This window comes from Clarias gariepinus, chromosome 8 (genome assembly GCF_024256425.1).
Source record: "Clarias gariepinus isolate MV-2021 ecotype Netherlands chromosome 8, CGAR_prim_01v2, whole genome shotgun sequence".
Lineage (NCBI taxonomy): Eukaryota > Metazoa > Chordata > Actinopteri > Siluriformes > Clariidae > Clarias > Clarias gariepinus.
Genome location: NC_071107.1, coordinates 34479713 through 34501460, shown reverse-complemented (window position 1 = coordinate 34501460; position 21748 = coordinate 34479713). Strand labels below are relative to the sequence as shown.

At 47.4% G+C, this 21748-nt stretch overlaps 9 non-coding genes across 9 annotated transcripts; all 9 read right to left on the bottom strand.

The window, feature by feature from the left end:
- Positions 1-5605: 5605 nt before the first annotated feature.
- trnad-guc (transfer RNA aspartic acid (anticodon GUC)) lies at positions 5606-5677 on the bottom strand. Its single transcript has one exon. It is a non-coding gene; the product is annotated as a tRNA-Asp (tRNA).
- A 3039-nt stretch (positions 5678-8716) lies between these two features.
- On the bottom strand, positions 8717-8788 carry trnad-guc (transfer RNA aspartic acid (anticodon GUC)). The gene has a single exon. It is a non-coding gene; the product is annotated as a tRNA-Asp (tRNA).
- Positions 8789-11827: 3039 nt separating this feature from the next.
- On the bottom strand, positions 11828-11899 carry trnad-guc (transfer RNA aspartic acid (anticodon GUC)). Its single transcript has one exon. It is a non-coding gene; the product is annotated as a tRNA-Asp (tRNA).
- A 965-nt stretch (positions 11900-12864) lies between these two features.
- On the bottom strand, positions 12865-12936 carry trnad-guc (transfer RNA aspartic acid (anticodon GUC)). The gene has a single exon. It is a non-coding gene; the product is annotated as a tRNA-Asp (tRNA).
- A 965-nt stretch (positions 12937-13901) lies between these two features.
- On the bottom strand, positions 13902-13973 carry trnad-guc (transfer RNA aspartic acid (anticodon GUC)). Its single transcript has one exon. It is a non-coding gene; the product is annotated as a tRNA-Asp (tRNA).
- Positions 13974-14938: 965 nt separating this feature from the next.
- Positions 14939-15010, bottom strand: trnad-guc (transfer RNA aspartic acid (anticodon GUC)). The gene has a single exon. It is a non-coding gene; the product is annotated as a tRNA-Asp (tRNA).
- Positions 15011-17012: 2002 nt separating this feature from the next.
- trnad-guc (transfer RNA aspartic acid (anticodon GUC)) lies at positions 17013-17084 on the bottom strand. The gene has a single exon. It is a non-coding gene; the product is annotated as a tRNA-Asp (tRNA).
- A 965-nt stretch (positions 17085-18049) lies between these two features.
- On the bottom strand, positions 18050-18121 carry trnad-guc (transfer RNA aspartic acid (anticodon GUC)). The gene has a single exon. It is a non-coding gene; the product is annotated as a tRNA-Asp (tRNA).
- Positions 18122-19086: 965 nt separating this feature from the next.
- trnad-guc (transfer RNA aspartic acid (anticodon GUC)) lies at positions 19087-19158 on the bottom strand. Its single transcript has one exon. It is a non-coding gene; the product is annotated as a tRNA-Asp (tRNA).
- Positions 19159-21748: the final 2590 nt, after the last annotated feature.

The following is a 21748-nucleotide window of genomic DNA, read 5'->3' as shown; positions in this document are numbered from 1 at the left end:
GACTTGCCCCCGCGCGGCGGCCGGGGATTCTTTATCTAAAAATCCCTAAACGGTTTCCCATTCATTTTCAATGGTAGTGCTAAATCACTACGGATGCGATATACTTTCGGCCGCCGGTGGCCGCTGCGGAGCCCGCCGGCGCCCGTTCCGCGCGCTGATTGGTCGAGCCGCCTTAGAAAAAACCCTAAACCGTTTCCCATTCATTTTCAATGGTAGTGCTAAACCACTACGGATGTAATATACTTTAGGCCGCCGGTGGCGCTGTGTGGCCCCCCGGCGTCGTTCCGCGCGCTGATTGGTCGAGCCGGGAACCTGAGTGAGACAGACGGACGGCGTGCGCCTGCACGACACAGAGACCACGCTGATCGGTAAGTTCTTACTTATATTATTATTAATTTTAACTTGAACAAGACATTAACAGATGAACAGACATTATCTTAGCTCTTGCTATACATTTCTCGCCGCCATCGCTGTAATCTTTTTGTTTTTGCAGAGTTTATCGTGTGCGTTAACCTTCATCATTCACTGACCGCTCGTGCTCACGTCTAAACACACTGAACACATCATTCATTCATTTAGTTAGAGGGCATTTAGATGAAGTAGCAACGAGACAAAAATGCTAAATTTAATAAAAATAAAAAAATCCCCGCTATATTTCATTCTGTTACATCTAACTCTAATGTGTTTATACCATAAGAAATGTTATATAGTATATTTATCCACTTTGGGTGAACTTTATGGTACTTACTTCAGTTCAGCAGGTACCTAATATGGTATTTTTGTTCATACAGTACCACAGTAAATATGTTTGTACACAATGCTGGTGTGGTAAAGCACAGGCAGTATCATATTAAATACCCACTGTAGTACCATGGTCTTCACAGAATTATCCTTTGGAGGGAACCATAACATAACCATAACTGTTTGTACTGTTTGTGCACAGTAAGTTAAACTGTATTGTGAAAAAATTATAGTTTTTGTGATAGCTCCCATGTATCCGAGGGATTTTCATGGCAATGTCAGGCCTTTGCCAGCATTACAGATAATGTGTGTTTGTTTAATTTGTGTAAAAGGAAACCTAGACAGTTAGATTTAGATAGTACAGACATTAAAAGTACCTGTACTGATATTTAATCTTTATAATCTTTGTTGTCCACTGAGCATTTATATAACATGTTATAAAAACTATGCTTGCTTGTGATGCTTAATTAAACAAAATATTTTTCCTTTGTAACAGGTAAAATACACAAACAAGTTTGAATCCATGTATTTTAAATTAAAAACTGATCAGTATGCCTATTATGAAATGTGCATGCCTATGTAGTCTTTATTTCATTATTATTTTTCTATGTTTCTTTCAGCTCCTGCTTCTGCTACTGCTTCTGCTACGCCGCAAACGACATCGACTGCCAGAGAAGGTACAGGCATCAGGACCTGAAAGAGCTGTCTAACCAAAAGTCCTCCTGCGCTGGGACCACAAGTCGTTTTCCCAAACTAAATCTTCTATTAAATCTTTCCTTCTCATCCCAAACAGCCGACTTGTACACACGGGTTGCACTGGAATGGCAGGGAAGTAGATTACTAAACTGCAAAGGTATTTTTTTGTACAAGGATCTGTAGAATTATGGAGAAGGAAGGATCTGGGCATGGAGAAGGAGATGAAATGGAGAGAATTTCAGGACTATAAATTCAATGAGATGAAAAGACAAAGATGGGAAAAGACAGAAATGATAATGTAAGAAAGGGGGAGACTGACAGTGGTTTCTCAAGTGTGCATTTTTTTTTTCTTCTTCTTCTTGTTCTTTATAGTTTTTGTTATTGTTGCCAAGAGTGTTTAAAATAGAGTACTGTATAGTAATTTCTGCATGCTTTATTAAGAAAAGTGAATAATGTATAGTGAGAAGTAAAATAAATGAATAAGTGTGGAGATTGTAACAATTAATTGCAATTTCAATTAAAAGTGTTTCAGCTGAATAAGTGAAGTCAGTCTTATTATTTAACAGCCACAAACCAAGTTTTGGATATAACCATGCCAGTACATTATCAAGTTATGCTTCAGTACTAAATGCATTTTTGCAATTGAGATTTTTCTTCTTAAGCTATGAAACACATTAGCACTCACCTCACTATAATTTAATGATAATCATAAGCAAAAAGTGTAAAAAAAAATATTTAAATTTTCACCCAGAGCGGGATTCGAACCAGGGTCTGAATGATTTTATGCTATTATTTGAGCAATGCCGCACCACGTGTAAAGCCGCAAAAATGCTTCAATTTCATTGGCTGTCACTGAGTGCCAGCTATTCACGACTTGCCCCCGCGTGACAGGCGGAGATACTGTCCACTATACTAACGAGGAGAAGGTGAAAGCTTCACGCAATTAAGGACCGCACTTTGAACGGAACGAAAAATACGCAACCAGGCCAAGGAACTTCGATTAAGCTGTGCACTCTGATTTGCATCGTCTTCATCATTGCCTACACCATTTTATCCTGTATACAGGGCCCCCGGGGACCTGAAGCCTATCCCATGAGATTCAGGGCAGGAGGCAGGTTACACCCTGCATAGGGTGCATTCAGGAATGTTGAATCCATTGCATGGACACATTTAGGAATGTCTTTAACATTGCTCAATGTGTCCAAACCACACAATTACTATGTCCTCCACTTTGGCTTTCCTCTTGCTCTCAAACCTCGTAGATTGAAGCTGCAATGGCTACGCCCTCTCCTCAGGGCTTCTCTTTCTCTCAAACGTCGTAGTTCATTGGCTTTTCGAGACTGGAACAGGGCAGCTTGCACCAGGCAGGTTTGCCTTTGAGGGAAAATGAAAAAGGCCATACAAGTCGGTACGTCGTTCAGGGCGCTGAGAAGACACAAACTCGAATCGATCACGGACACTGGATTTGCAAGGCGACAACGCTAACCACTACACAACTGTGCCACACCCTCTGATATTCTGAGTCTGAAACGGATTTAAGCATTTCTTTCCACACTCACCAGTCGGTTGCTCTTTTGGCACGTTGGCTTTTTAAGCCTGGACCAGGGCAAATTGCTCCAGGCAGGTCTGCCTCTCAGTTGTATTGAGACTCTGGAACTGATACAGAATACAGCTGGGGGATTCATCTTCAACATTCCCAAATCAGTCTTCCGAATAAGGGGGCCATTAATTAGTGGATTATTTTACTCTGGTGTTTTGTGAGCAGAGAAACTATGAGCATGTAGGAACTATCGTGTTAAATCGGAGGTCTAAGGCAGAGCAATTGATGCTGAGGGGAGCAGACACAAGCCTCGGGACCTGAACGAGTCACGGCAAAGTGCAAATACTGTCCACTATACTAACGAGGAGAAGGTGAAAGCTTCATGCAATTAAGGACCACACTTTGAACGAAACGAAAAATACGCAACCAGGCCAAGGAACTTCGATTAAGCTGTGCACTCTGATTTGAGTGGGGGATTCGATTCAGCAATTGATGCTGAGGGGAGCAGACACAAGCCTCGGGACCTGAACGAGTCACGGCAAAGTGCAAAACGTCTCCCCGTCGGGGAATCGAACCCCGGTCTTCCGCGTGACAGGTGGAGATACTGTCCACTATACTAACGAGGAGAAGGTGAAAGCTTCACGCAATTAAGGACCACACTTTGAACGGAACGAAAAATACGCAACCAGGCCAAGGAACTTCGATTAAGCTGTGCACTCTGATTTGCATCGTCTTCATCATTGCCTACACCATTTTATCCTGTATACAGGGCCCCCGGGGACCTGAAGCCTATCCCATGAGATTCAGGGCAGGAGGCAGGTTACACCCTGCATAGGGTGCATTCAGGAATGTTGAATCCATTGCATGGACACATTTAGGAATGTCTTTAACATTCCTCAATGTGTCCAAACCACACAATTACTATGTCCTCCACTTTGGCTTTCCTCTTGCTCTCAAACCTCGTAGATTGTAGCTGCAATGGCTACGCCCTCTCCTCAGGGCTTCTCTGCCTCTCAAACGTCGTAGTTCATTGGCTTTTCGAGACTGGAACAGGGCAGCTTGCACCAGGCAGGTTTGCCTCTCAGGGAAAATGAAAAAGGCCATACAAGTCGGCACGTCGTTCAGGGCGCTGAGAAGACACAAACTCGAATCGATCACGGACACTGGATTTGCAAGGCGACAACGCTAACCACTACTCAACTGTGCCACACCCTCTGATATTCTGAGTCTGAAACGGATTTAAGCATTTCTTTCCACACTCACCAGTCGGTTGCTCTTTTGGCACGTTGGCTTTTCAAGCCTGGACCAGGGCAAATTGCTCCAGGCAGGTCTGCCTCTCAGTTGTATTGAGACTCTGGAACTGATACAGAATACAGCTGGGGGATTCGTCTTCAACATTCCCAAATCAGTCTTCCGAATAAGGGGGCCATTAATTAGTGGATTATTTTACTCTGGTGTTTTGTGAGCAGAGAAACTATGAGCATGTAGGAACTATTGTGTTAAATCGGAGGTCTAAGGCAGAGCAATTGATGCTGAGGGGAGCAGACTCAAGCCACGGGACCTGAACGAGTCACGGCAAAGTGCAAAACGTCTTCCCGTCGGGGAATCGAACCCCGGTCTTCCGTGTGACAGGCAGAGATACTGTCCACTATACTAACGAGGAAAAGGTGAAAGCTTCATGCAATTAAGGACCACACTTTGAACGGAACGAAAAATACGCAACCAGGCCAAGGAACTTCGATTAAGCTGTGCACTCTGATTTGCATCGTCTTCATCATTGCCTACACCATTTTATCCTGTATACAGGGCCCCCGGGGACCTGAAGCCTATCCCATGAGATTCAGGGCAGGAGGCAGGTTACACCCTGCATAGGGTGCATTCAGGAATGTTGAATCCATTGCATGGACACATTTAGGAATGTCTTTAACATTGCTCAATGTGTCCAAACCACACAATTACTATGTCCTCCACTTTGGCTTTCCTCTTGCTCTCAAACCTCGTAGATTGTAGCTACAATGGCTACGCCCTCTCCTCAGGGCTTCTCTTTCTCTCAAACGTCGTAGTTCATTGGCTTTTCGAGACTGGAACAGGGCAGCTTGCACCAGGCAGGTTTGCCTCTCAGGGAAAATGAAAAAGGCCATACAAGTCGGCACGTCGTTCAGGGCACTGAGAAGACACAAACTCGAATCGATCACGGACACTGGATTTGCAAGGCGACAACGCTAACCACTACACAACTGTGCCACACCCTCTGATATTCTGAGTCTGAAACGGATTTAAGCATTTCTTTCCACACTCACCAGTCGGTTGCTCTTTTGGCACGTTGGCTTTTCAAGCCTGGACCAGGGCAAATTGCTCCAGGCAGGTCTGCCTCTCAGTTGTATTGAGACTCTGGAACTGATACAGAATACAGCTGGGGGATTCGTCTTCAACATTCCCAAATCAGTCTTCCGAATAAGGGGGCCATTAATTAGTGGATTATTTTACTCTGGTGTTTTGTGAGCAGAGAAACTATGAGCATGTAGGAACTATCGTGTTAAATCGGAGGTCTAAGGCAGAGCAATTGATGCTGAGGGGAGCAGACACAAGCCTCGGGACCTGAACGAGTCACGGCAAAGTGCAAAACGTCTCCCCGTCGGGGAATCGAACCCCGGTCTTCCGCGTGACAGGCGGAGATACTGTCCACTATACTAACGAGGAGAAGGGGAAAGCTTCACGCAATTAAGGACCACACTTTGAACGGAACGAAAAATACGCAACCAGGCCAAGGAACTTCGATTAAGCTGTGCACTCTGATTTGCATCGTCTTCATCATTGCCTACACCATTTTATCCTGTATACAGGGCCCCCGGGGACCTGAAGCCTATCCCATGAGATTCAGGGCAGGAGGCAGGTTACACCCTGCATAGGGTGCATTCAGGAATGTTGAATCCATTGCATGGACACATTTAGGAATGTCTTTAACATTGCTCAATGTGTCCAAACCACACAATTACTATGTCCTCCACTTTGGCTTTCCTCTTGCTCTTAAACCTCGTAGATTGTAGCTGCAATGGCTACGCCCTCTCCTCAGGGCTTCTCTTTCTCTCAAACGTCGTAGTTCATTGGCTTTTCGAGACTGGAACAGGGCAGCTTGCACCAGGCAGGTTTGCCTCTCAGGGAAAATGAAAAAGGCCATACAAGTCGGCACGTCGTTCAGGGCGCTGAGAAGACACAAACTCGAATCGATCACGGACACTGGATTTGCAAGGCGACAACGCTAACCACTACACAACTGTGCCACACCCTCTGATATTCTGAGTCTGAAACGGATTTAAGCATTTCTTTCCACACTCACCAGTCGGTTGCTCTTTTGGCACGTTGGCTTTTCAAGCCTGGACCAGGGCAAATTGCTCCAGGCAGGTCTGCCTCTCAGTTGTATTGAGACTCTGGAACTGATACAGAATACAGCTGGGGGATTCGTCTTCAACATTCCCAAATCAGTCTTCCGAATAAGGGGGCCATTAATTAGTGGATTATTTTACTCTGGTGTTTTGTGAGCAGAGAAACTATGAGCATGTAGGAACTATCGTGTTAAATCGGAGGTCTAAGGCAGAGCAATTGATGCTGAGGGGAGCAGACACAAGCCTCGGGACCTGAACGAGTCACGGCAAAGTGCAAAACGTCTCCCCGTCGGGGAATCGAACGCCGATCTTCCGCGTGACAGGCGGAGATACTGTCCACTATACTAACGAGGAGAAGGTGAAAGCTTCATGCAATTAAGGACCACACTTTGAATGGAACGAAAAATACGCAACCAGGCCAAGGAACTTCGATTAAGCTGTGCACTCTGATTTGCATCGTCTTCATCATTGCCTACACCGATTTATCCTGTATACAGGGCCCCCAGGGACCTGAAGCCTATCCCATGAGATTCAGGGCAGGAGGCAGGTTACACCCTGCATAGGGTGCATTCAGGAATGTTGAATCCATTGCATGGACACATTTAGGAATGTCTTTAACATTCCTCAATGTGTCCAAACCACACAATTACTATGTCCTCCACTTTGGCTTTCCTCTTGCTCTCAAACCTCGTAGATTGTAGCTGCAATGGCTACGCCCTCTCCTCAGGGCTTCTCTGCCTCTCAAACGTCGTAGTTCATTGGCTTTTCGAGACTGGAACAGGGCAGCTTGCACCAGGCAGGTTTGCCTCTCAGGGAAAATGAAAAAGGCCATACAAGTCGGCACGTCGTTCAGGGCGCTGAGAAGACACAAACTCGAATCGATCACGGACACTGGATTTGCAAGGCGACAACGCTAACCACTACTCAACTGTGCCACACCCTCTGATATTCTGAGTCTGAAACGGATTTAAGCATTTCTTTCCACACTCACCAGTCGGTTGCTCTTTTGGCACGTTGGCTTTTCAAGCCTGGACCAGGGCAAATTGCTCCAGGCAGGTCTGCCTCTCAGTTGTATTGAGACTCTGGAACTGATACAGAATACAGCTGGGGGATTCGTCTTCAACATTCCCAAATCAGTCTTCCGAATAAGGGGGCCATTAATTAGTGGATTATTTTACTCTGGTGTTTTGTGAGCAGAGAAACTATGAGCATGTAGGAACTATTGTGTTAAATCGGAGGTCTAAGGCAGAGCAATTGATGCTGAGGGGAGCAGACTCAAGCCACGGGACCTGAACGAGTCACGGCAAAGTGCAAAACGTCTTCCCGTCGGGGAATCGAACCCTGGTCTTCCGTGTGACAGGCAGAGATACTGTCCACTATACTAACGAGGAAAAGGTGAAAGCTTCATGCAATTAAGGACCACACTTTGAACGGAACGAAAAATACGCAACCAGGCCAAGGAACTTCGATTAAGCTGTGCACTCTGATTTGCATCGTCTTCATCATTGCCTACACCATTTTATCCTGTATACAGGGCCCCCGGGGACCTGAAGCCTATCCCATGAGATTCAGGGCAGGAGGCAGGTTACACCCTGCATAGGGTGCATTCAGGAATGTTGAATCCATTGCATGGACACATTTAGGAATGTCTTTAACATTGCTCAATGTGTCCAAACCACACAATTACTATGTCCTCCACTTTGGCTTTCCTCTTGCTCTCAAACCTCGTAGATTGTAGCTACAATGGCTACGCCCTCTCCTCAGGGCTTCTCTTTCTCTCAAACGTCGTAGTTCATTGGCTTTTCGAGACTGGAACAGGGCAGCTTGCACCAGGCAGGTTTGCCTCTCAGGGAAAATGAAAAAGGCCATACAAGTCGGCACGTCGTTCAGGGCACTGAGAAGACACAAACTCGAATCGATCACGGACACTGGATTTGCAAGGCGACAACGCTAACCACTACACAACTGTGCCACACCCTCTGATATTCTGAGTCTGAAACGGATTTAAGCATTTCTTTCCACACTCACCAGTCGGTTGCTCTTTTGGCACGTTGGCTTTTCAAGCCTGGACCAGGGCAAATTGCTCCAGGCAGGTCTGCCTCTCAGTTGTATTGAGACTCTGGAACTGATACAGAATACAGCTGGGGGATTCGTCTTCAACATTCCCAAATCAGTCTTCCGAATAAGGGGGCCATTAATTAGTGGATTATTTTACTCTGGTGTTTTGTGAGCAGAGAAACTATGAGCATGTAGGAACTATCGTGTTAAATCGGAGGTCTAAGGCAGAGCAATTGATGCTGAGGGGAGCAGACACAAGCCTCGGGACCTGAACGAGTCACGGCAAAGTGCAAAACGTCTCCCCGTCGGGGAATCGAACCCCGGTCTTCCGCGTGACAGGCGGAGATACTGTCCACTATACTAACGAGGAGAAGGTGAAAGCTTCACGCAATTAAGGACCACACTTTGAACGGAACGAAAAATACGCAACCAGGCCAAGGAACTTCGATTAAGCTGTGCACTCTGATTTGCATCGTCTTCATCATTGCCTACACCATTTTATCCTGTATACAGGGCCCCCGGGGACCTGAAGCCTATCCCATGAGATTCAGGGCAGGAGGCAGGTTACACCCTGCATAGGGTGCATTCAGGAATGTTGAATCCATTGCATGGACACATTTAGGAATGTCTTTAACATTGCTCAATGTGTCCAAACCACACAATTACTATGTCCTCCACTTTGGCTTTCCTCTTGCTCTTAAACCTCGTAGATTGTAGCTGCAATGGCTACGCCCTCTCCTCAGGGCTTCTCTTTCTCTCAAACGTCGTAGTTCATTGGCTTTTCGAGACTGGAACAGGGCAGCTTGCACCAGGCAGGTTTGCCTCTCAGGGAAAATGAAAAAGGCCATACAAGTCGGCACGTCGTTCAGGGCGCTGAGAAGACACAAACTCGAATCGATCACGGACACTGGATTTGCAAGGCGACAACGCTAACCACTACACAACTGTGCCACACCCTCTGATATTCTGAGTCTGAAACGGATTTAAGCATTTCTTTCCACACTCACCAGTCGGTTGCTCTTTTGGCACGTTGGCTTTTCAAGCCTGGACCAGGGCAAATTGCTCCAGGCAGGTCTGCCTCTCAGTTGTATTGAGACTCTGGAACTGATACAGAATACAGCTGGGGGATTCGTCTTCAACATTCCCAAATCAGTCTTCCGAATAAGGGGGCCATTAATTAGTGGATTATTTTACTCTGGTGTTTTGTGAGCAGAGAAACTATGAGCATGTAGGAACTATCGTGTTAAATCGGAGGTCTAAGGCAGAGCAATTGATGCTGAGGGGAGCAGACACAAGCCTCGGGACCTGAACGAGTCACGGCAAAGTGCAAAACGTCTCCCCGTCGGGGAATCGAACGCCGGTCTTCCGCGTGACAGGCGGAGATACTGTCCACTATACTAACGAGGAGAAGGTGAAAGCTTCACGCAATTAAGGACCACACTTTGAATGGAACGAAAAATACGCAACCAGGCCAAGGAACTTCGATTAAGCTGTGCACTCTGATTTGCATCGTCTTCATCATTGCCTACACCGATTTATCCTGTATACAGGGCCCCCAGGGACCTGAAGCCTATCCCATGAGATTCAGGGCAGGAGGCAGGTTACACCCTGCATAGGGTGCATTCAGGAATGTTGAATCCATTGCATGGACACATTTAGGAATGTCTTTAACATTCCTCAATGTGTCCAAACCACACAATTACTATGTCCTCCACTTTGGCTTTCCTCTTGCTCTCAAACCTCGTAGATTGTAGCTGCAATGGCTACGCCCTCTCCTCAGGGCTTCTCTGCCTCTCAAACGTCGTAGTTCATTGGCTTTTCGAGACTGGAACAGGGCAGCTTGCACCAGGCAGGTTTGCCTCTCAGGGAAAATGAAAAAGGCCATACAAGTCGGCACGTCGTTCAGGGCGCTGAGAAGACACAAACTCGAATCGATCACGGACACTGGATTTGCAAGGCGACAACGCTAACCACTACTCAACTGTGCCACACCCTCTGATATTCTGAGTCTGAAACGGATTTAAGCATTTCTTTCCACACTCACCAGTCGGTTGCTCTTTTGGCACGTTGGCTTTTCAAGCCTGGACCAGGGCAAATTGCTCCAGGCAGGTCTGCCTCTCAGTTGTATTGAGACTCTGGAACTGATACAGAATACAGCTGGGGGATTCGTCTTCAACATTCCCAAATCAGTCTTCCGAATAAGGGGGCCATTAATTAGTGGATTATTTTACTCTGGTGTTTTGTGAGCAGAGAAACTATGAGCATGTAGGAACTATCGTGTTAAATCGGAGGTCTAAGGCAGAGCAATTGATGCTGAGGGGAGCAGACTCAAGCCACGGGACCTGAACGAGTCACGGCAAAGTGCAAAACGTCTTCCCGTCGGGGAATCGAACCCTGGTCTTCCGTGTGACAGGCAGAGATACTGTCCACTATACTAACGAGGAAAAGATGAAAGCTTCATGCAATTAAGGACCACACTTTGAACGGAACGAAAAATACGCAACCAGGCCAAGGAACTTCGATTAAGCTGTGCACTCTGATTTGCATCGTCTTCATCATTGCCTACACCATTTTATCCTGTATACAGGGCCCCCGGGGACCTGAAGCCTATCCCATGAGATTCAGGGCAGGAGGCAGGTTACACCCTGCATAGGGTGCATTCAGGAATGTTGAATCCATTGCATGGACACATTTAGGAATGTCTTTAACATTGCTCAATGTGTCCAAACCACACAATTACTATGTCCTCCACTTTGGCTTTCCTCTTGCTCTCAAACCTCGTAGATTGTAGCTACAATGGCTACGCCCTCTCCTCAGGGCTTCTCTTTCTCTCAAACGTCGTAGTTCATTGGCTTTTCGAGACTGGAACAGGGCAGCTTGCACCAGGCAGGTTTGCCTCTCAGGGAAAATGAAAAAGGCCATACAAGTCGGCACGTCGTTCAGGGCACTGAGAAGACACAAACTCGAATCGATCACGGACACTGGATTTGCAAGGCGACAACGCTAACCACTACACAACTGTGCCACACCCTCTGATATTCTGAGTCTGAAACGGATTTAAGCATTTCTTTCCACACTCACCAGTCGGTTGCTCTTTTGGCACGTTGGCTTTTCAAGCCTGGACCAGGGCAAATTGCTCCAGGCAGGTCTGCCTCTCAGTTGTATTGAGACTCTGGAACTGATACAGAATACAGCTGGGGGATTCGTCTTCAACATTCCCAAATCAGTCTTCCGAATAAGGGGGCCATTAATTAGTGGATTATTTTACTCTGGTGTTTTGTGAGCAGAGAAACTATGAGCATGTAGGAACTATCGTGTTAAATCGGAGGTCTAAGGCAGAGCAATTGATGCTGAGGGGAGCAGACACAAGCCTCGGGACCTGAACGAGTCACGGCAAAGTGCAAAACGTCTCCCCGTCGGGGAATCGAACCCCGGTCTTCCGCGTGACAGGCGGAGATACTGTCCACTATACTAACGAGGAGAAGGTGAAAGCTTCACGCAATTAAGGACCACACTTTGAACGGAACGAAAAATACGCAACCAGGCCAAGGAACTTCGATTAAGCTGTGCACTCTGATTTGCATCGTCTTCATCATTGCCTACACCATTTTATCCTGTATACAGGGCCCCCGGGGACCTGAAGCCTATCCCATGAGATTCAGGGCAGGAGGCAGGTTACACCCTGCATAGGGTGCATTCAGGAATGTTAAATCCATTGCATGGACACATTTAGGAATGTCTTTAACATTGCTCAATGTGTCCAAACCACACAATTACTATGTCCTCCACTTTGGCTTTCCTCTTGCTCTTAAACCTCGTAGATTGTAGCTGCAATGGCTACGCCCTCTCCTCAGGGCTTCTCTTTCTCTCAAACGTCGTAGTTCATTGGCTTTTCGAGACTGGAACAGGGCAGCTTGCACCAGGCAGGTTTGCCTCTCAGGGAAAATGAAAAAGGCCATACAAGTCGGCACGTCGTTCAGGGCGCTGAGAAGACACAAACTCGAATCGATCACGGACACTGGATTTGCAAGGCGACAACGCTAACCACTACACAACTGTGCCACACCCTCTGATATTCTGAGTCTGAAACGGATTTAAGCATTTCTTTCCACACTCACCAGTCGGTTGCTCTTTTGGCACGTTGGCTTTTCAAGCCTGGACCAGGGCAAATTGCTCCAGGCAGGTCTGCCTCTCAGTTGTATTGAGACTCTGGAACTGATACAGAATACAGCTGGGGGATTCGTCTTCAACATTCCCAAATCAGTCTTCCGAATAAGGGGGCCATTAATTAGTGGATTATTTTACTCTGGTGTTTTGTGAGCAGAGAAACTATGAGCATGTAGGAACTATCGTGTTAAATCGGAGGTCTAAGGCAGAGCAATTGATGCTGAGGGGAGCAGACACAAGCCTCGGGACCTGAACGAGTCACGGCAAAGTGCAAAACGTCTCCCCGTCGGGGAATCGAACCCCGGTCTTCCGCGTGACAGGCGGAGATACTGTCCACTATACTAACGAGGAGAAGGTGAAAGCTTCACGCAATTAAGGACCACACTTTGAACGGAACGAAAAATACGCAACCAGGCCAAGGAACTTCGATTAAGCTGTGCACTCTGATTTGCATCGTCTTCATCATTGCCTACACCATTTTATCCTGTATACAGGGCCCCCGGGGACCTGAAGCCTATCCCATGAGATTCAGGGCAGGAGGCAGGTTACACCCTGCATAGGGTGCATTCAGGAATGTTGAATCCATTGCATGGACACATTTAGGAATGTCTTTAACATTGCTCAATGTGTCCAAACCACACAATTACTATGTCCTCCACTTTGGCTTTCCTCTTGCTCTTAAACCTCGTAGATTGTAGCTGCAATGGCTACGCCCTCTCCTCAGGGCTTCTCTTTCTCTCAAACGTCGTAGTTCATTGGCTTTTCGAGACTGGAACAGGGCAGCTTGCACCAGGCAGGTTTGCCTCTCAGGGAAAATGAAAAAGGCCATACAAGTCGGCACGTCGTTCAGGGCGCTGAGAAGACACAAACTCGAATCGATCACGGACACTGGATTTGCAAGGCGACAACGCTAACCACTACACAACTGTGCCACACCCTCTGATAATCTGAGTCTGAAACGGATTTAAGCATTTCTTTCCACACTCACCAGTCGGTTGCTCTTTTGGCACGTTGGCTTTTCAAGCCTGGACCAGGGCAAATTGCTCCAGGCAGGTCTGCCTCTCAGTTGTATTGAGACTCTGGAACTGATACAGAATACAGCTGGGGGATTCGTCTTCAACATTCCCAAATCAGTCTTCCGAATAAGGGGGCCATTAATTAGTGGATTATTTTACTCTGGTGTTTTGTGAGCAGAGAAACTATGAGCATGTAGGAACTATCGTGTTAAATCGGAGGTCTAAGGCAGAGCAATTGATGCTGAGGGGAGCAGACACAAGCCTCGGGACCTGAACGAGTCACGGCAAAGTGCAAAACGTCTCCCCGTCGGGGAATCGAACCCCGGTCTTCCGCGTGACAGGCGGAGATACTGTCCACTATACTAACGAGGAGAAGGTGAAAGCTTCACGCAATTAAGGACCACACTTTGAACGGAACGAAAAATACGCAACCAGGCCAAGGAACTTCGATTAAGCTGTGCACTCTGATTTGCATCGTCTTCATCATTGCCTACACCATTTTATCCTGTATACAGGGCCCCCGGGGACCTGAAGCCTATCCCATGAGATTCAGGGCAGGAGGCAGGTTACACCCTGCATAGGGTGCATTCAGGAATGTTAAATCCATTGCATGGACACATTTAGGAATGTCTTTAACATTGCTCAATGTGTCCAAACCACACAATTACTATGTCCTCCACTTTGGCTTTCCTCTTGCTCTTAAACCTCGTAGATTGTAGCTGCAATGGCTACGCCCTCTCCTCAGGGCTTCTCTTTCTCTCAAACGTCGTAGTTCATTGGCTTTTCGAGACTGGAACAGGGCAGCTTGCACCAGGCAGGTTTGCCTCTCAGGGAAAATGAAAAAGGCCATACAAGTCGGCACGTCGTTCAGGGCGCTGAGAAGACACAAACTCGAATCGATCACGGACACTGGATTTGCAAGGCGACAACGCTAACCACTACACAACTGTGCCACACCCTCTGATATTCTGAGTCTGAAACGGATTTAAGCATTTCTTTCCACACTCACCAGTCGGTTGCTCTTTTGGCACGTTGGCTTTTCAAGCCTGGACCAGGGCAAATTGCTCCAGGCAGGTCTGCCTCTCAGTTGTATTGAGACTCTGGAACTGATACAGAATACAGCTGGGGGATTCGTCTTCAACATTCCCAAATCAGTCTTCCGAATAAGGGGGCCATTAATTAGTGGATTATTTTACTCTGGTGTTTTGTGAGCAGAGAAACTATGAGCATGTAGGAACTATCGTGTTAAATCGGAGGTCTAAGGCAGAGCAATTGATGCTGAGGGGAGCAGACACAAGCCTCGGGACCTGAACGAGTCACGGCAAAGTGCAAAACGTCTCCCCGTCGGGGAATCGAACCCCGGTCTTCCGCGTGACAGGCGGAGATACTGTCCACTATACTAACGAGGAGAAGGTGAAAGCTTCACGCAATTAAGGACCACACTTTGAACGGAACGAAAAATACGCAACCAGGCCAAGGAACTTCGATTAAGCTGTGCACTCTGATTTGCATCGTCTTCATCATTGCCTACACCATTTTATCCTGTATACAGGGCCCCCGGGGACCTGAAGCCTATCCCATGAGATTCAGGGCAGGAGGCAGGTTACACCCTGCATAGGGTGCATTCAGGAATGTTGAATCCATTGCATGGACACATTTAGGAATGTCTTTAACATTGCTCAATGTGTCCAAACCACACAATTACTATGTCCTCCACTTTGGCTTTCCTCTTGCTCTTAAACCTCGTAGATTGTAGCTGCAATGGCTACGCCCTCTCCTCAGGGCTTCTCTTTCTCTCAAACGTCGTAGTTCATTGGCTTTTCGAGACTGGAACAGGGCAGCTTGCACCAGGCAGGTTTGCCTCTCAGGGAAAATGAAAAAGGCCATACAAGTCGGCACGTCGTTCAGGGCGCTGAGAAGACACAAACTCGAATCGATCACGGACACTGGATTTGCAAGGCGACAACGCTAACCACTACACAACTGTGCCACACCCTCTGATAATCTGAGTCTGAAACGGATTTAAGCATTTCTTTCCACACTCACCAGTCGGTTGCTCTTTTGGCACGTTGGCTTTTCAAGCCTGGACCAGGGCAAATTGCTCCAGGCAGGTCTGCCTCTCAGTTGTATTGAGACTCTGGAACTGATACAGAATACAGCTGGGGGATTCGTCTTCAACATTCCCAAATCAGTCTTCCGAATAAGGGGGCCATTAATTAGTGGATTATTTTACTCTGGTGTTTTGTGAGCAGAGAAACTATGAGCATGTAGGAACTATCGTGTTAAATCGGAGGTCTAAGGCAGAGCAATTGATGCTGAGGGGAGCAGACACAAGCCTCGGGACCTGAACGAGTCACGGCAAAGTGCAAAACGTCTCCCCGTCGGGGAATCGAACGCCGGTCTTCCGCGTGACAGGCGGAGATACTGTCCACTATACTAACGAGGAGAAGGTGAAAGCTTCATGCAATTAAGGACCACACTTTGAATGGAACGAAAAATACGCAACCAGGCCAAGGAACTTCGTTTAAGCTGTGCACTCTGATTTGCATCGTCTTCATCATTGCCTACACCGATTTATCCTGTATACAGGGCCCCCAGGGACCTGAAGCCTATCCCATGAGATTCAGGGCAGGAGGCAGGTTACACCCTGCATAGGGTGCATTCAGGAATGTTGAATCCATTGCATGGACACATTTAGGAATGTCTTTAACATTCCTCAATGTGTCCAAACCACACAATTACTATGTCCTCCACTTTGGCTTTCCTCTTGCTCTCAAACCTCGTAGATTGTAGCTGCAATGGCTACGCCCTCTCCTCAGGGCTTCTCTGCCTCTCAAACGTCGTAGTTCATTGGCTTTTCGAGACTGGAACAGGGCAGCTTGCACCAGGCAGGTTTGCCTCTCAGGGAAAATGAAAAAGGCCATACAAGTCGGCACGTCGTTCAGGGCACTGAGAAGACACAAACTCGAATCGATCACGGACACTGGATTTGCAAGGCGACAACGCTAACCACTACACAACTGTGCCACACCCTCTGATATTCTGAGTCTGAAACGGATTTAAGCATTTCTTTCCACACTCACCAGTCGGTTGCTCTTTTGGCACGTTGGCTTTTCAAGCCTGGACCAGGGCAAATTGCTCCAGGCAGGTCTGCCTCTCAGTTGTATTGAGACTCTGGAACTGATACAGAATACAGCTGGGGGATTCGTCTTCAACATTCCCAAATCAGTCTTCCGAATAAGGGGGCCATTAATTAGTGGATTATTTTACTCTGGTGTTTTGTGAGCAGAGAAACTATGAGCATGTAGGAACTATCGTGTTAAATCGGAGGTCTAAGGCAGAGCAATTGATGCTGAGGGGAGCAGACACAAGCCTCGGGACCTGAACGAGTCACGGCAAAGTGCAAAACGTCTCCCCGTCGGGGAATCGAACCCCGGTCTTCCGCGTGACAGGCGGAGATACTGTCCACTATACTAACGAGGAGAAGGTGAAAGCTTCACGCAATTAAGGACCACACTTTGAACGGAACGAAAAATACGCAACCAGGCCAAGGAACTTCGATTAAGCTGTGCACTCTGATTTGCATCGTCTTCATCATTGCCTACACCATTTTATCCTGTATACAGGGCCCCCGGGGACCTGAAGCCTATCCCATGAGATTCAGGGCAGGAGGCAGGTTACACCCTGCATAGGGTGCATTCAGGAATGTTGAATCCATTGCATGGACACATTTAGGAATGTCTTTAACATTGCTCAATGTGTCCAAACCACACAATTACTATGTCCTCCACTTTGGCTTTCCTCTTGCTCTTAAACCTCGTAGATTGTAGCTGCAATGGCTACGCCCTCTCCTCAGGGCTTCTCTTTCTCTCAAACGTCGTAGTTCATTGGCTTTTCGAGACTGGAACAGGGCAGCTTGCACCAGGCAGGTTTGCCTCTCAGGGAAAATGAAAAAGGCCATACAAGTCGGCACGTCGTTCAGGGCGCTGAGAAGACACAAACTCGAATCGATCACGGACACTGGATTTGCAAGGCGACAACGCTAACCACTACACAACTGTGCCACACCCTCTGATAATCTGAGTCTGAAACGGATTTAAGCATTTCTTTCCACACTCACCAGTCGGTTGCTCTTTTGGCACGTTGGCTTTTCAAGCCTGGACCAGGGCAAATTGCTCCAGGCAGGTCTGCCTCTCAGTTGTATTGAGACTCTGGAACTGATACAGAATACAGCTGGGGGATTCGTCTTCAACATTCCCAAATCAGTCTTCCGAATAAGGGGGCCATTAATTAGTGGATTATTTTACTCTGGTGTTTTGTGAGCAGAGAAACTATGAGCATGTAGGAACTATCGTGTTAAATCGGAGGTCTAAGGCAGAGCAATTGATGCTGAGGGGAGCAGACACAAGCCTCGGGACCTGAACGAGTCACGGCAAAGTGCAAAACGTCTCCCCGTCGGGGAATCGAACCCCGGTCTTCCGCGTGACAGGCGGAGATACTGTCCACTATACTAACGAGGAGAAGGTGAAAGCTTCACGCAATTAAGGACCACACTTTGAACGGAACGAAAAATACGCAACCAGGCCAAGGAACTTCGATTAAGCTGTGCACTCTGATTTGCATCGTCTTCATCATTGCCTACACCATTTTATCCTGTATACAGGGCCCCCGGGGACCTGAAGCCTATCCCATGAGATTCAGGGCAGGAGGCAGGTTACACCCTGCATAGGGTGCATTCAGGAATGTTAAATCCATTGCATGGACACATTTAGGAATGTCTTTAACATTGCTCAATGTGTCCAAACCACACAATTACTATGTCCTCCACTTTGGCTTTCCTCTTGCTCTTAAACCTCGTAGATTGTAGCTGCAATGGCTACGCCCTCTCCTCAGGGCTTCTCTTTCTCTCAAACGTCGTAGTTCATTGGCTTTTCGAGACTGGAACAGGGCAGCTTGCACCAGGCAGGTTTGCCTCTCAGGGAAAATGAAAAAGGCCATACAAGTCGGCACGTCGTTCAGGGCGCTGAGAAGACACAAACTCGAATCGATCACGGACACTGGATTTGCAAGGCGACAACGCTAACCACTACACAACTGTGCCACACCCTCTGATATTCTGAGTCTGAAACGGATTTAAGCATTTCTTTCCACACTCACCAGTCGGTTGCTCTTTTGGCACGTTGGCTTTTCAAGCCTGGACCAGGGCAAATTGCTCCAGGCAGGTCTGCCTCTCAGTTGTATTGAGACTCTGGAACTGATACAGAATACAGCTGGGGGATTCGTCTTCAACATTCCCAAATCAGTCTTCCGAATAAGGGGGCCATTAATTAGTGGATTATTTTACTCTGGTGTTTTGTGAGCAGAGAAACTATGAGCATGTAGGAACTATCGTGTTAAATCGGAGGTCTAAGGCAGAGCAATTGATGCTGAGGGGAGCAGACACAAGCCTCGGGACCTGAACGAGTCACGGCAAAGTGCAAAACGTCTCCCCGTCGGGGAATCGAACCCCGGTCTTCCGCGTGACAGGCGGAGATACTGTCCACTATACTAACGAGGAGAAGGTGAAAGCTTCACGCAATTAAGGACCACACTTTGAACGGAACGAAAAATACGCAACCAGGCCAAGGAACTTCGATTAAGCTGTGCACTCTGATTTGCATCGTCTTCATCATTGCCTACACCATTTTATCCTGTATACAGGGCCCCCGGGGACCTGAAGCCTATCCCATGAGATTCAGGGCAGGAGGCAGGTTACACCCTGCATAGGGTGCATTCAGGAATGTTGAATCCATTGCATGGACACATTTAGGAATGTCTTTAACATTGCTCAATGTGTCCAAACCACACAATTACTATGTCCTCCACTTTGGCTTTCCTCTTGCTCTTAAACCTCGTAGATTGTAGCTGCAATGGCTACGCCCTCTCCTCAGGGCTTCTCTTTCTCTCAAACGTCGTAGTTCATTGGCTTTTCGAGACTGGAACAGGGCAGCTTGCACCAGGCAGGTTTGCCTCTCAGGGAAAATGAAAAAGGCCATACAAGTCGGCACGTCGTTCAGGGCGCTGAGAAGACACAAACTCGAATCGATCACGGACACTGGATTTGCAAGGCGACAACGCTAACCACTACACAACTGTGCCACACCCTCTGATAATCTGAGTCTGAAACGGATTTAAGCATTTCTTTCCACACTCACCAGTCGGTTGCTCTTTTGGCACGTTGGCTTTTCAAGCCTGGACCAGGGCAAATTGCTCCAGGCAGGTCTGCCTCTCAGTTGTATTGAGACTCTGGAACTGATACAGAATACAGCTGGGGGATTCGTCTTCAACATTCCCAAATCAGTCTTCCGAATAAGGGGGCCATTAATTAGTGGATTATTTTACTCTGGTGTTTTGTGAGCAGAGAAACTATGAGCATGTAGGAACTATCGTGTTAAATCGGAGGTCTAAGGCAGAGCAATTGATGCTGAGGGGAGCAGACACAAGCCTCGGGACCTGAACGAGTCACGGCAAAGTGCAAAACGTCTCCCCGTCGGGGAATCGAACGCCGGTCTTCCGCGTGACAGGCGGAGATACTGTCCACTATACTAACGAGGAGAAGGTGAAAGCTTCATGCAATTAAGGACCACACTTTGAATGGAACGAAAAATACGCAACCAGGCCAAGGAACTTCGTTTAAGCTGTGCACTCTGATTTGCATCGTCTTCATCATTGCCTACACCGATTTATCCTGTATACAGGGCCCCCAGGGACCTGAAGCCTATCCCATGAGATTCAGGGCAGGAGGCAGGTTACACCCTGCATAGGGTGCATTCAGGAATGTTGAATCCATTGCATGGACACATTTAGGAATGTCTTTAACATTCCTCAATGTGTCCAAACCACACAATTACTATGTCCTCCACTTTGGCTTTCCTCTTGCTCTCAAACCTCGTAGATTGTAGCTGCAATGGCTACGCCCTCTCCTCAGGGCTTCTCTGCCTCTCAAACGTCGTAGTTCATTGGCTTTTCGAGACTGGAACAGGGCAGCTTGCACCAGGCAGGTTTGCCTCTCAGGGAAAATGAAAAAGGCCATACAAGTCGGCACGTCGTTCAGGGCACTGAGAAGACACAAACTCGAATCGATCACGGACACTGGATTTGCAAGGCGACAACGCTAACCACTACACAACTGTGCCACACCCTCTGATATTCTGAGTCTGAAACGGATTTAAGCATTTCTTTCCACACTCACCAGTCAGTTGCTCTTTTGGCACGTTGGCTTTTCAAGCCTGGACCAGGGCAAATTGCTCCAGGCAGGTCTGCCTCTCAGTTGTATTGAGACTCTGGAACTGATACAGAATACAGCTGGGGGATTCGTCTTCAACATTCCCAAATCAGTCTTCCGAATAAGGGGGCCATTAATTAGTGGATTATTTTACTCTGGTGTTTTGTGAGGAGAGAAACTATGAGCATGTAAGAACTATCGTGTTAAATCGGAGGTCTAAGGCAGAGCAATTGATGCTGAGGGGAGCAGACACAAGCCTCGGGACCTGAACGAGTCACGACAAAGTGCAAAACGTCTCCCCGTCGGGGAATCGAACCCCGGTCTTCCGCGTGACAGGCGGAGATACTGTCCACTATACTAACAAGGAGAAGGTGAAAGCTTCATGCAATTAAGGACCACACTTTGAACGGAACGAAAAATACGCAACCAGGCCAAGGAACTTCGATTAAGCTGTGCACTCTGATTTGCATCGTCTTCATCATTGCCTACACCATTTTATTCTGTATACAGTTCCCCCGGGGACCTGAAGCCTATCCCATGAGATTCAGGGCAGGAGGCAGGTTACACCCTGCATAGGGTGCATTCAGGAATGTTGAATCCATTGCATGGACACATTTAGGAATGTCTTTAACATTCCTCAATGTGTCCAAACCACACAATTACTATGTCCTCCACTTTGGCTTTCCTCTTGCTCTCAAACCTCGTAGATTGTAGCTACAATGGCTACGCCCTCTCCTCAGGGCTTCTCTGCCTCTCAAACGTCGTAGTTCATTGGCTTTTCGAGACTGGAACAGGGCAGCTTGCACCAGGCAGGTTTGCCTCTCAGGGAAAATGAAAAAGGCCATACAAGTCGGCACGTCGTTCAGGGCGCTGAGAAGACACA